This window comes from Coffea arabica, chromosome 8c (assembly GCF_036785885.1).
Source record: "Coffea arabica cultivar ET-39 chromosome 8c, Coffea Arabica ET-39 HiFi, whole genome shotgun sequence".
Lineage (NCBI taxonomy): Eukaryota > Viridiplantae > Streptophyta > Magnoliopsida > Gentianales > Rubiaceae > Coffea > Coffea arabica.
This window is the reverse complement of record NC_092325.1, coordinates 14371082-14384764: the sequence shown is the minus strand read 5'-3', so window position 1 is coordinate 14384764 and position 13683 is coordinate 14371082.

The window sequence follows — 13683 nt, the reverse complement described above, 5'->3', positions numbered from 1 at the left end:
ATATAAATAAAAAAATAAAAAATATATATCTGCGAGTGGATTCAGTATCCATGAGTCTTTAATTATGTGACCCTATCCCACCCCGTATTTAAACTGGTATTTGACCCTCTTTTGACCGGATCAAATAATATGAATCGGATATTTTCGGATCGGATCAAATTAGATATGGCCGATTATTAGATTAGTGGGTGCTTTTGCAAATCCTTAACTGTCCCAAAGAAAGAACATCTAATTTAAAAACTACCATCATTTGTTTATTTCCTTTTCGAAATTGATATTATTTTTTAATTTTGATATTTCCTAAGTTATTTTTTATTTTTCTCTTGCCAAATTATTAGTATGTTTTTGGGTAGTGCTCTACCAAAAAATTAAAGTGTTATCTTTTCATGCATAAATTTGTTCTTTTGATTTTTTAACTTTAGACAATATAAATATTGTATGTCTATAAATTGGACATTTTAATTTAATGTTTAAATAGTAGTTACATATTTAAGTTAGAATTACCAAAGGTAATAATACATATTTATGTTGGATTACCTAAAAGAATGACTGGAGTGAATGTTAGTTCTTTTTTGAATTTGATAGTATGTTTTATCTTTTATATTTGATAAGTTGTTTTCATTTTGTTATTACAAATTTGAAGGATTTCAAATATTTGTTTCCTTATTTGCAATAATCATTTATAAGTGTGGTATTGTGTTAGTATGTTAAGTTTTGTTAATATTGCTAGAAATGTTACTCATTCATAAATGCCTATATGATAAGTATGTAATTTCAAACTTTGCTAGTATTTTGAATGTTGATAATATTTCGTTCTGAAATATTAAAATAATTCAAAATTAAAATTTAACTAACTTATAACCACATACATAGTAAAATTAATGAAATATTAAAATTTAAGAAATATTAAAATTTAACTAACTTATAACCACATACATAGTAAAATTAATGAAATATTAAAATTTAAGAAATATTAAAATTTAACTAACTTATAACCGCATACATGGTAAGTATGTAATTCAAAAATTGAAAGTTATTTAGTTAACTAAAAATAAATAAACAATATAAGAAAAAAGATGGGGAGTTGGGAGCTCTCTAAAGGAGTCTACACTGAAATTGTAAATAATTTCTGTTATTGGTTAATTATTATAGAGTTGTAGGAATTGTAATTAAATTTTGTGTTATCAATCTAAAATTTTGCAAAAATGATTTGGATAAGTTTTACATAAATTTGAAACTATAAGGATCAACTAGACATGGGGAAGAATTGGAAATCGTGGAAATTTAATTTGCATACCAATATCAAACAAAAGAATTTGAAATGGTTTGATTGTACCAAATTGTGGAGGCAATGTGTGTGAATTAAAATAAATGTAAAATTCTAGGGAAAAGGGATTGGGATTTTGGAGATGTGTGAAGGTTTATGATAAAAAACCCTCCATCTATTACATATATATAAAGATAAGACAATAAGTAAAATTCCCAATTTGTACAATAGGATTGAGAGAAAAATGTATCATTTTTACATTTTTACGATAGTCATGCATTGCTATTTATCAATTTGTCAAACCATTTATTTAAATTTATAATATCCTATATACAAAAAAATTTTACAAATGACAATACATGCTATTTATCATCTAAAGCTAAGGAAAACATTAAAGTAAAAAATTTTACTTGCAGAGAATTATTGATAAGTTGGTTAAACCAAACCTTTTCTGCCTAAAAGAAATGTTAAAATAAAGACAGGTTTTTTGATAAGGTAATTTAACAAAAATATTTCCTACCTAAAATATAGGGATTTAAACATGTAAATTAAACAAACTATAATCATTAGATGACATTAATTGAAACTAATGAAAAATAATAATTCAAAATCCTTGAGAAATGACACATTTTAACGTATATATATGCTATTTGTCATTTGCAACTAAGGGAAACGTTAAAAGTAGTAATTATACTAAATTTTACTTAGAAAAAGTTATTGATAAGTTAGTTTAACTAGGATTTTTTTGTCTAAAGGAAATGATAAAATAAAATATTTACTTAGAGAGGCTTTTTTGATAAGTTTGTTTAACAAAATACTTTTCTAACTAAAATATAGTAATTTAAACATTTGAACTAAACAAACTGATAACTATTAAATTACATTAATTGAATTGATTAAAGAGTAAAATAATTCAAGAATACATGTCATATTATTAGAAATCTTTTAGAAAACATGGACTAATAAATTTCTAGTGTAATAGATTTCCTCGTATTTGTCCCATTACAATCTACACACTACTTTCAACTTTTTATTCTTCTTATGCTCTGGTCCAAACCGTTTCCTCCTGCCCATTCATTCATGCGCGTCCAACTTCCACTACCACTATTTTGCGCAGGTGGCCATAATTATTGTTTCTCACACGTGTCTGACCCACATTGTGCTCCAACAATAGGCACGGTCAAAGTGTGCCTACCATAGACAGATCCAAGTACAAGCCAAAAAAAAATGTCTGGCCAGGAGTGAGAGATGATTCTCTGATTATCCTTTATAGTTGCAGAGGATTCCAAGAAATTAAACTGGACAAGTGCCAGTGCCCGTGCCAGTGAAGCAGCTTCAAACTATAGATCCGAGCAATGTCTGGCCAGAGTATGTGAACTCTGTTACTCTTCAAAATTAGGATAAATTCTGTAGTGTAATCGGATAATTCAAGACAGGTGTGGAAAGTAAAGCATATGACAAAGAAGGCAGCACGTTGAAACCTGACATATATGGACCAAGAAGGGAATATTTCTACAAAAGCAAGTGGTGACCTATAACCGGGGTTTGGAAATGTTGTGTACTGCAGAAGCTGAAAATGTGTTGGGTGTCACGGAATTAACATAAATATAAAGGGCCTAAGAATAAAACACCGAAAAAGAAGCGTAAGCAGTACTAAACACAGCCATGCTTGGCTTTGAAACAACATATGGTCATTAATGAACAAGGAGTTGAGAGCCTTTAAGAAGTGAAACTTAAGAAAATAAATGTTTGAAATATTAAAATTTTTAATTATCTAATTTATTTGATTATAGACGTTCTAATATATAGTCATTTGGAGGACTTCTATAGCTGAAGTACTGAATCCTTTTTGGACTTTTAATAAATTTGAGTTATTTTTCTTTTGATTTCTCACTTTTCTAACAACTTTTATCTAATCTACTAAATTTGAATTATTAAAATTGATTTTAATTGTTATATTAGTAAAATATTAACATTTGTGAAAACTAGATTTGTGGGAAGATGGATTGTTGCCCGTTTCACATTTAATTGAATACAAATATTTCTACTTTACATAAAGCGTCCAAGGCTGAGGAACAGTGAATTCCAATTGATTCTCCCGATTATGGGCATATACATCAACAAAATACTATCTATTTATGGGCATTTTACTCTGAATTATTACATTTATGTAAAATACATAAATATTTGTAACTAAAATTGAAAAATTGTGTAAGGATCGAAAACAACCAAACGAAAAGCCAATCGATAAGCAATTAAAAGATCACAAACGTAACAATAAATAAATAAAAAGGAAATAATTGCAAACCAATTAACTACCCAACTCCTCTTGAACTTGTAGATTAACAAGCTACTTCAAGTTGATGAATTACAATCACTCTTGTGTACAAAGGAAGGTTCACCTCCTCCTTGCCCCGAACTCCACTCGGTCAAGCCGTACGTTTTACTATCCCTCAGGACAACCCTCACAGAGCTACACTCATGAAAGATTCACTCATAAATGAAAAGCTTACAATGAACCTCACACCACTAAGACTACAAATCTTCTTTGAAGAGTATTTTCTCACTAAAATCTCTCTAGATCTTTTGTATCTTCAATGTGCCAAAGTTGTTTGAAGTGTCTGACCAACTACTATTTACATAGGACCAAGAAAGTGCCTCATTAATGCTTTCAACGGATAGAAAGTAGTTGAACAGTCAACTAGCCGTTGGTAGTGTCGGACGTCTGATAGTCCTGTTTTATGCGTCCGACAGCAGACAGTGAGTTTGAGAAATTTTCTTCAATTCTTTCGGAAGTCCTGTGCAAGCTTTTTGTGCGTCCGACAGCAAACAAAGAGATTTGAGAAATTATCTTGTTTCTATCGGACGTCCGGTAGAGACATATTCAGCGTCCGATAGTTTTGTCGACTTCGAAGGATCCTATCGGACGTTCGAAACATGCGTCCGAAGTTGTGCAATGATTATCGGACGTCCGGTACTGTCTTTTTGAGCGTCCGACAGGTACAGCATACTCTGTCATTTTCAAATATGCTTAATCTTTGAACCTGATTTGTTTCATTACTGAAAAAACCTTTGAGGAGATGTTAGCAACATTCATTTGTTTTGTAATCATCAAAAGCTAGAGACCAAGGTCAACAAACTGTTACACTAATATTTTTACGAAAGGAAAATTGATTGTCCTGTATTTAACATAAACTGATTTTTGTGAAAGCAAAAAATATATTGCCCACAACATACCTGCTCTTTATGGTTTTTTGCATTACATCAACAAATACTAGCTATTTATGGGCATTTTACTCTGAATCATTATATTTATATAAAATACATAAATGCTTGTAACTAAAATTGAACAAGTGTTACACTAATATTTTTACGAAAGGAAAACTAGTAAATTTTGTGTTTAACAAATTTTAAATATGTGAAAGTAAAAAAGTTTTGCCCATAACATACCAGTTCTTTATGAGTTTTTTGCATTACATCAACAAAATACTAACTATTTATAGATATTTTACTCTAAATCATTACATTTATGTAAAATACATAAATGTTTGTAACTAAAATTGAAAAAGTATTATACTTATACTTTTACGAAAGGAAAACTAGTAGATTTTGCATTTAACAAATTTTAAATATGTGAAAGTAAAAAAGATTGCGCCCATAACATACCAACTCTTTATGGATTTTTTTGCATTACATCAACAAAATACTAACTATTTATGAGCATTTTACTCTGAATCACTACATTTATGTAAAATACATAAATGTTTATAACTAAAATTGAAAAAGTGATACACTTATATTTTTACAAAAGAGAAACTGGTAAAATTTGTATTTAACATAAATTAAATATGTTAAAGCAATATTAAAGATGATTTTATTAGTTACTTAATTTGCTGGTAAGAAACAAGGTTTCTTTTGCAAAATTTGTTCATTAGATTTTTCCAAATAATTAGGATATAAAGGTAAATTTTCACAATCTTTTGTTAGCAATAGACCCCAATTTCTTCCTAGGCAGTGACGAAGCCAAGATTTTTTCCTTGGAGGGAGAGCCAAAATGATTGACAAATAAAATTATTTTAATATGTCATGTTCAAAATAATTTTCATCTATTTAAATGTATGGCATCCTAAAATATCAAATATTAACTTTAATTATAAAGGTATGTCTATTTAATAAATATGTAGTATAGTCATAACTAAAATTAAGACAAGAAATAGCATTTCTTATAGGAAAAAATGCACTTTTTATCCTCAAATTTTGGGTGGTTGGCCAATTTCATTCTCAAAGTTTCACCCCAAACATATTGCATCCTCAAAGTTTCGTAATTTTGGCCAATTAAGGACAATTGACAGGAAATGAAGAATTGATCATTAGAACCAACGATTTTACCAAACAAAAAATGGGTAAAATCGAATAGAGCCATTTTTAACGAAACAATTGCAACGGACAAAAAGCTCAATTCTTCTCCTTCTTCACTCTGCCTTTCTGCAACTCCAAAATTTTTTTGCCAATCTCTGGAGTTTTAACGACCGTTATACAACTTTCAAAACATATAAATTCATTCTAAATTTTTATTTGGGATTATTTCATCAACCAAATCGCGGTCACTTTGTGTAAAGTATCACTTTTCCATAAAAGACCAACTCTTTATGGCTTTCCTCCATTATAAGAACAGGGTACCCATTTTTTTATAACTAAATTTATTTATCGAATAAAATAAAAATAAATTCATCTTCTAATAAAAAACCGGCTCTTTATGGCTTTCCTCCATTATAAGAACAGAGTATCCATTTTCTCCTAAATAAATTTATTTATCAGATAAAATAAAAATAAATCTATTTTTCAATAAAAGACCAGCTCTTTATGATTTTCCTCCATTATAAGAACAGAGTACCCATTTTTCTATAAATAAATTTATTTATCGGATAAAATAAAAATAAACCCGTTTTTCAATAAAAGACCAACTCTTTATGACTTTCCTCCATCTTAAGAACAGAGTACCCATTTTTTCATAAACAAATTTATTTATGAAATAAAATAAAAATAAACCCGTTTTTTCAATAAAACACCAGCTCTTTATGACTTTCCTCCATTATAAGAACAGAGTACCCATTTTGAAAGCAAAAAGGAATTTGTTTATCGGATAAAATAAAAATAAACTGATTGTTCAATAAAACACCAATTCTTTATGACTTTTCTCCATTATAAGAAAAGAGTGCCCATTTTGTCATAAACAAGTAACTTCTTTAATTAGAAACCATCCACCCCTTACCAAAGACGATCAAATGCAACTAAATGATTTTCTTGCAAGAAAGTTGCCAAAAGCAGCTTTGTGACTGTAGTTGCTACTCTTTTTTTCAACCATTTTTTTTAGCCAGAGGTATCATTAATGTCAATATTGAGATATAGCAAAAATTTTATACGAAATAACAAACCAATTTGTCATTACAAATACAAAACGAGCAACAATATATTACAACCAATACTATCAACAGTACAAAGCACAAAGATACTCAAATCAAATCCTAATTAGGCTTTAATATGTACAACCAAAATTGCCAGGGATAACCAATGCTAAGATAGACCCTGTGCCGATATACAATGAGTATCATGTTTGCATTAATTGGTGAAGTCCATAATCGAAGTAGCTTGTAAGAGCTTCATAGCCAAGTTTACTACAATCCACCATCAACCTACAGAGTCCAATGGAAAAAAAATTATTAAACAGAAATTTACATTGGTAGTTAGATAAATTAAACCTGCATTAGCCTACATATATCAACTAAGACATTGATCCTCATATTGTTGCATGAAAAGAAATGAAAATGAGGGACTTTAAAAGAAATGCTAAGGATCACTTTTATTAACCACAAGTACAAAATGTGAACTGAATTTCAAACTACAAGTTGGTAGCATGTACTTAAGATGAAGAAATCATTATGACCCCAATTGACATGAAACCAATTGTAAAGTAACGCCAAGGCTATTTCTTTTAACACAAAAATAGTAAATGCATTCACCATTGTAGCTCATTCAAAATTGAGAACTAGCTAAGCAAGCGTAACATTCGGACTTGGAAAGCATGAAATGACCTTGGAATAAGGAATTAGATTTTTCTGCCAACAAGGCTTCCGAGGTGCAAATAGCCAATGAGATCCCTTTTTTCTAATCCTTATTATTTTTGTCCAGTATGTTCACTTAAAAGAAAACTATATTCTATTTACTAGATCTTTAGTTAAGAAATAAACAAAAAATTAAATCATCAAAAAGCAAAAAGACCAAAGGCATTAATACTTGCACAAACATTCAGGAGGAGGAGAAGTTATCACCTAAGAGAATCACATGCAGCGCAATGAAAGCATTAGAATTAGCCCAAAGGAAGGGAAAAAATATGCTTCACGAATGGTCCTACAACACAAAACAATAGATAATGATGAACCACCACAAATCAGTCCAAAGACAAGCAAAATCACCTATACCATCAATCCTAATCACCAACCGGAGTAGAAAATCATCCAAAATTCAGTTAAGTCACCGAATAAATAAGACTTAAATCTTAGAACACGTCATAATCAGTGTTTAGCATTCAAAAATTGTGTAAGATACAGGGGGTTTGGGACAACAAAAGGGGACAATTAGGGCTAGGAAACGAGAGGTACGGAGGAATGGAAGCGAGAGTGCTAAAGAGAGGGGATTGAACAATACGACAAAGCAGGGGAAAAATCAAATCATGGAAGGAAGAATTCTAGTATGAAAATATGTTGGAGACTACCTGAAATCTTAAATCTGAAATTTTGACGGGCCGTTTTCATTTTGCCTTCCAGTAAGACCCCTTTCTCTACTCCAACTGAGATGCCCATTCACTCTAATCCACTGAAGTAGAAGCCTACAATTTCAAAGAGTTTATCTTGCGATTGTTAAATTGACCAAAAATGTAAGAAAAAAGCAATTGACAAAACAGAGATGAAAATAACATATCTGCTTAAAAAACCTACGCCACCGCTTTTCCTTGAAGTCTGCCATTGCATCGGAAAGGTCTTTAAAGTGTGTTCATGATTGTATAAATTCAGATCTGGATGTTAGAGAGAAAGAGGGGAACCATATGTCTACGGGAAACTGGAATTGATAGAGAGGGAAAGAGAGATTGTGACAGCCCCACCTCACCCTAAGGCGAACCAAATGGGTCGGCGGACCGCCTACCCAACTCTCGCCAGGACTACGGAGTCGAATTTTACAAACCGTATAGTACGCGCGATAGGACCCAAAGAAGACGAACAAATAAAACCACCAAGCTCCAATATCACTTACCAAATCAAGTGGTGAAATAGGACATCGATTAAACACTCACCAAAGCCATAGAAGCGTAACATCTCACTGAATACACTTAATAGACAAGATTAACTACTTACACATATATTTACATCGGAGTCTTCAGCATTTTTAACTTGAATTACAAACCAAAGTGTTCATACTAATCAAAATACAGTTAGGGTTTTGGTTACAAAGGAGCTTAACAAAACGACATATACATTAGCTCGACCCCTTTCTCCCAAAACCGTGGTGTCAAAGTTTGTCCCCTGTAAGGAAAACAAAGATAACGGGAAGGGAGTGAGTTTACGCTCAATGAGATACCAAAATAATAGCAGGTAAGAATCATGGAACTTCATATTCAAGTGGTCACATATGCAAATCAAATAAGGAAATGAACAAACACCGTAGATAGAAAGGATACGGGTGGTTCTTAGGAGCCAAATGTCCGTTGCAAAACTTGATCCCAACCCGTTGACTCTCCGTCAACGTATACAGAACCAACATGTCCGTAGACCCCACTTTACACCAGATTCCGTCCACCAAACATACCCCCTACCGGGCCCGAACACCTCAACAGAAACAGAAATGGTAATACTCGAGTATACAGGAATCAAAAGTCTCAATACCCAAAGATTCTCCAAAACAAACTACCATGGTTTGTTATCTAATCGACCAGGCCCTTGCCGACTCGACTCGAGTAACTAGTCACGGGTTTTGAGTTCAGAGATCGCAGAATTATATAGAGAATAGATACAGATAACAGATACAGAGAGCAAATACAGACTTATATAGTATGCAAGAAACAAGTAACAGATGAGAAAAACGAGAGCGATAAAATACACTCTCATTTCATACAGAGTATATAGAAGTCACAGATAGCCAGATAGTAACAAATTAGGGAAGTGCATCAATGAGACTCGACCACAAGTCGTATGCCTTCCCAAGTTAAGTACTAGTACAAAAGAATAAAATATAACTTTTGAGCAAAAGATAACAGTTGGTCCTAGGGTTACAAACAACTCCCAAAACCCATCATTTTTACCAAGATCAACTCAATTTGAAGGAATCGCGTAGTCCTAAAATTTTGGGCAGCATGCCCTCTATATTTACGTATTTTCCAACCATTTATGGCTTCATTGTTTTCCTCAATCAATCCCAAAATTACACACAAAATAATCTCATTTCAATAGCTGTTCAATAGGCTCAAAGTGGTACAAGTACAAATTCAAGTTGGGAATATGTCCGAAAATGAAGTTTAAGTCAGAAAACAAGAGACAGATTTGATGTTATTTTGCGTAACGGACATAACTGAGGCTACGCTTATCAGATTGGGATGAAATTTATACTGTTTCGAAGCTAAGATAAAGGCCTACAACTTTGATGAAGAGCACTCAGTCCAGTTCGTAGTGTAGCTGGGTCAAAATTGCAATATACGAAACCAGAATCTCACAAATAGGTTAGCTAACCGCACTATGGTTAAATGACAATAACTCAGGCTACCGAAATCCAATTGAGGCATTTTTAGATCCGTTGGAAAGCTGAAACATAGGGATAAAAGTTTTATTTTTTGGTCAAAGGCTAGTTTGATACGGATCCAGGTGAAAAACGCAGCCAACTTGAGGAAATGTCAAAACTATCTGCTGGACTCTACCTAGGGCAGTCTCAGGGGTATTTTGTCTTTTCATGAGCTACAGTACTCAGATTTGGCTGAAATTTTGTAAGCATCTATAAAACATCATTCTATACAACTTTCATGTTTTGTACTAAGCCTAATTCAGCCTCTAACATGGTGAACTAGAACCGGGCAGAACAGGGTATACCTTAACTTCAATTCTGGAAATTTGCTACAATCAAGGTATAAATCTCATTTTTAGCTTGAAACGATCACTACCACCTCTTATACCAACTTATCTACATCATATACCACCCATACAACAAGTATGATAAGTAAATCATTCAAATCCTAACTCAAAGTCATCACCCCAACCATCCAAAATCACTTGATATAAGCATTACAACCACAAATACAAGTTACTAAGCAACTCCAACATGATTAAGGGAAAAGAAAAGAGTGGCCAGCCATATTACCTCAAAACAAAGCTTGCTAGAGTTATCCTCCACTTCTCCTTGAAATTTTTGGTTTCTTAAGCTTCCCAAACTCCCAAACTAGTGTTTAATCGGTTTAGTTTTTCTTGTTTTCACTCAAATGGTGCAAATCAAGATGAAGTGAAGTTGTTTTTCTCTTGCTCTCTCTCTCTCTCTCTTATTCACGGCTAGGAGGAAGAAAATGAGGGCATTTTTTGTGGTTTTTGATGATAAATATGGAGGAAAATTGGTTGGTCAACACTTATGGGATGGTTGCCACTCGTCGCAACCAAAATCCATCTCAAATTTTTTTTCTTTTCCTTGCATTTTTTGTTCAAATATTTCGGCTAAGAGGGCTGAGGATGAGGGAGATATTTTGCACCAGTATCAATGATATTTTATGGTGAGAAAGTGGTAGTCAAGTGGTGTGGTCAATCGGTAGTGAGCGATACCCATCGGTTCGAGCCGATTTTCTTTAAATCGCGTATACTAGGGTTTTAACTTATAATTCACTAACTTATTATTATCACCTCTAATCCCACACTTAATATCATCTAAAATTCACTTTTAATCACCAAATTTGATCCACACTTCGTACCGGATAGTCGCACTACGGATAGGCGTAAAAACCCTAATTCACACTATCTTGAAAACAAAAGGGAAAACCCTGAATTCTATGTTCATTTACACTTATTGTGGGGTGATTGAGTCGTAAGATTATTATAAAGTAATATTTCTTTATACAAAACTTCAATTAATCGGCAAAACTTTATCGCACTTAGCGCACTAATGGGCCCCATATCCATAATACACTTCAAACTGAATATGAACTAAGTTAAACTAGGAAAATGATTTAAAAACTCTACTCACTTATAAGATGTCCGGAAAAATCATTATAATAAGGTATAATGAAGAAAATTCATACGAGAAAATAAAATAAAATAATATAAAAATAAGAGAAATTTACGGGTCCTCACAGAAATAGAAGGAGAAAGGTGCAAGGGAGGTTGCGATTAGGGATGGCAACGGGGCGGGGTTGGGGCGGGGGACCCCTCCCCCGTCCCCCGCCCCGTCCCCCGCCTCCCGCTCCCCCCGCCCCGCCCCGCCCCCGCCCCGCCTTGCCCCGCTTCCCCCACGGGGGCACCCGCGGGGTTAATGAAATTTTATTATATAATTTTATTATAATTAAATTTTAATAAATAATCAAGTACTAAAATATCAACACATCACCAAATTATTATTCATTGTAATTTTACAATTAAAACTCATAAAAACAATCAAACATAAGTTATTTGAATACAATCTAATATGCTGAAATAAATATAACTAAAATAGTCAAGTTTTCACTTTTATTACAAATGCAATCACTAATTCATTATTGTGTTTGTGCTTTTTTTTTTGAGAAAAAAGTGTTATTCTATTAAGTGTAATTAGAAATTTAGTATAAATGTATTAGTAAATTTAGTATAACTAATTAATAAATTCTATTAGTAGACATATATAATTATTCATATAATTGATAATATCAATTATATTACATAAACTAATATACATTATATAATACATCTAACTAATAATATCATTATCATAAGTTTATAACTAATTAACTTACATATTATATATAATTATATTTTTTTTTTTTGCGGGTGGCGGGGCGGGGGATGGGGCGGGGGAGTATACCCCCGCCCCCCGCCCCGTTTCTAAGCGGGGGGAAAAAATTCCCCCCCGCCCCCGCCCCACCTCCCGCCCCAACCCCCGCCCCGAGAGCCCCCCGCGGGGCGGGCACCCGCGGGCACCCGCCCCCATTGCCATCCCTAGTTGCGATTGAACTTTCGAGGGCTTTGATCTGGGAACAATATTTGGGAAAGTAGCCTTGCAAGTATGGAAGGCTTGGAATTCATGTGGTGCTACGCTTGACAAGTGTTGTGCCAGGAATGATTAAAAAATTTTCAATGCGCGGCTCTGCTAAAAATTGGAAAGGAGCAAAATTTTAAAATTTTCACAAAAAAGCACCCATGATTTCTCACCAATAACATAGAAACTTTGGCCCACTAGAATCAGTATTTGGAGGGTAGCTTTCCCACACTCCTTTTGGCGAGAATTTTAAGCGAGAAAAGTCCTTGCCCTCGCAGAGTATATGATGGCTCCAATTTTTGGTGAGGTATTATCCTTTTTCTTGCTATAAGCCTCTTAATAGCATCAAGCTTTCTACTTCTTGCTAAAGCTGTTGTCGCTAATACCCTTTTTTGTTGTAGTGAACGCAGAAAAGTCATAAAGAACTGGTGTTTTATTGAAAAATATATTTATTTTTTCATCCGATAAATAAATTTATTTATGAAAAAATGGGTACTCTGTTCTTATAATAAAGGAAAACTATAAAGAGCTAGTGTTTTATTGAAAAACAGGTTCATTTTTATTTTATTCGATAAATAATATTTTTTTTAGAAAAATGGGTACTATATTCTTATAATAGAAGAAAGTCATAAAGAACTAGTTTTTTATTGAAAAAAGAGTTTATTTTTATTTTATCCGATAAACAAATTTGTTTATGGCAAAATGGATACTCTTTTCTTATAAGGGAGGAAAGCCATAAAGAACTGATGTTTTATTGAGAAACGGGTTTATTTTTATTTTTTCGTTAAATAAATTTTTTTATTCGATAAATAAATTTGTTTATGGCAAAATGGGTACACGGTTCTTATAATAGAGGAAAGGCATAAAGAGTTAGGATTTTATTGAAAAACGGGTTTATTTTTATTTTATCCGATAAATAATTTTTTTTTAGGAAAAGGGGTACTCTGTTCTTATAATGGAGGAAAGTCATAAAGAGTTGGTTTTTTATTGGAAAACAGGTTTATTACAATTTTATTCCAGCCAACTGTAACCCATTTTCCCACTAACCTAAGTTAGATGGACTAAATCATTGAGTTCGTTAACCCCGGTCAAAATTAACACAGAAGCAGCTGGCTCAAATCACTCAATCCTTTATAGCTTATACCAAATCAATACTAGGAAGCTTA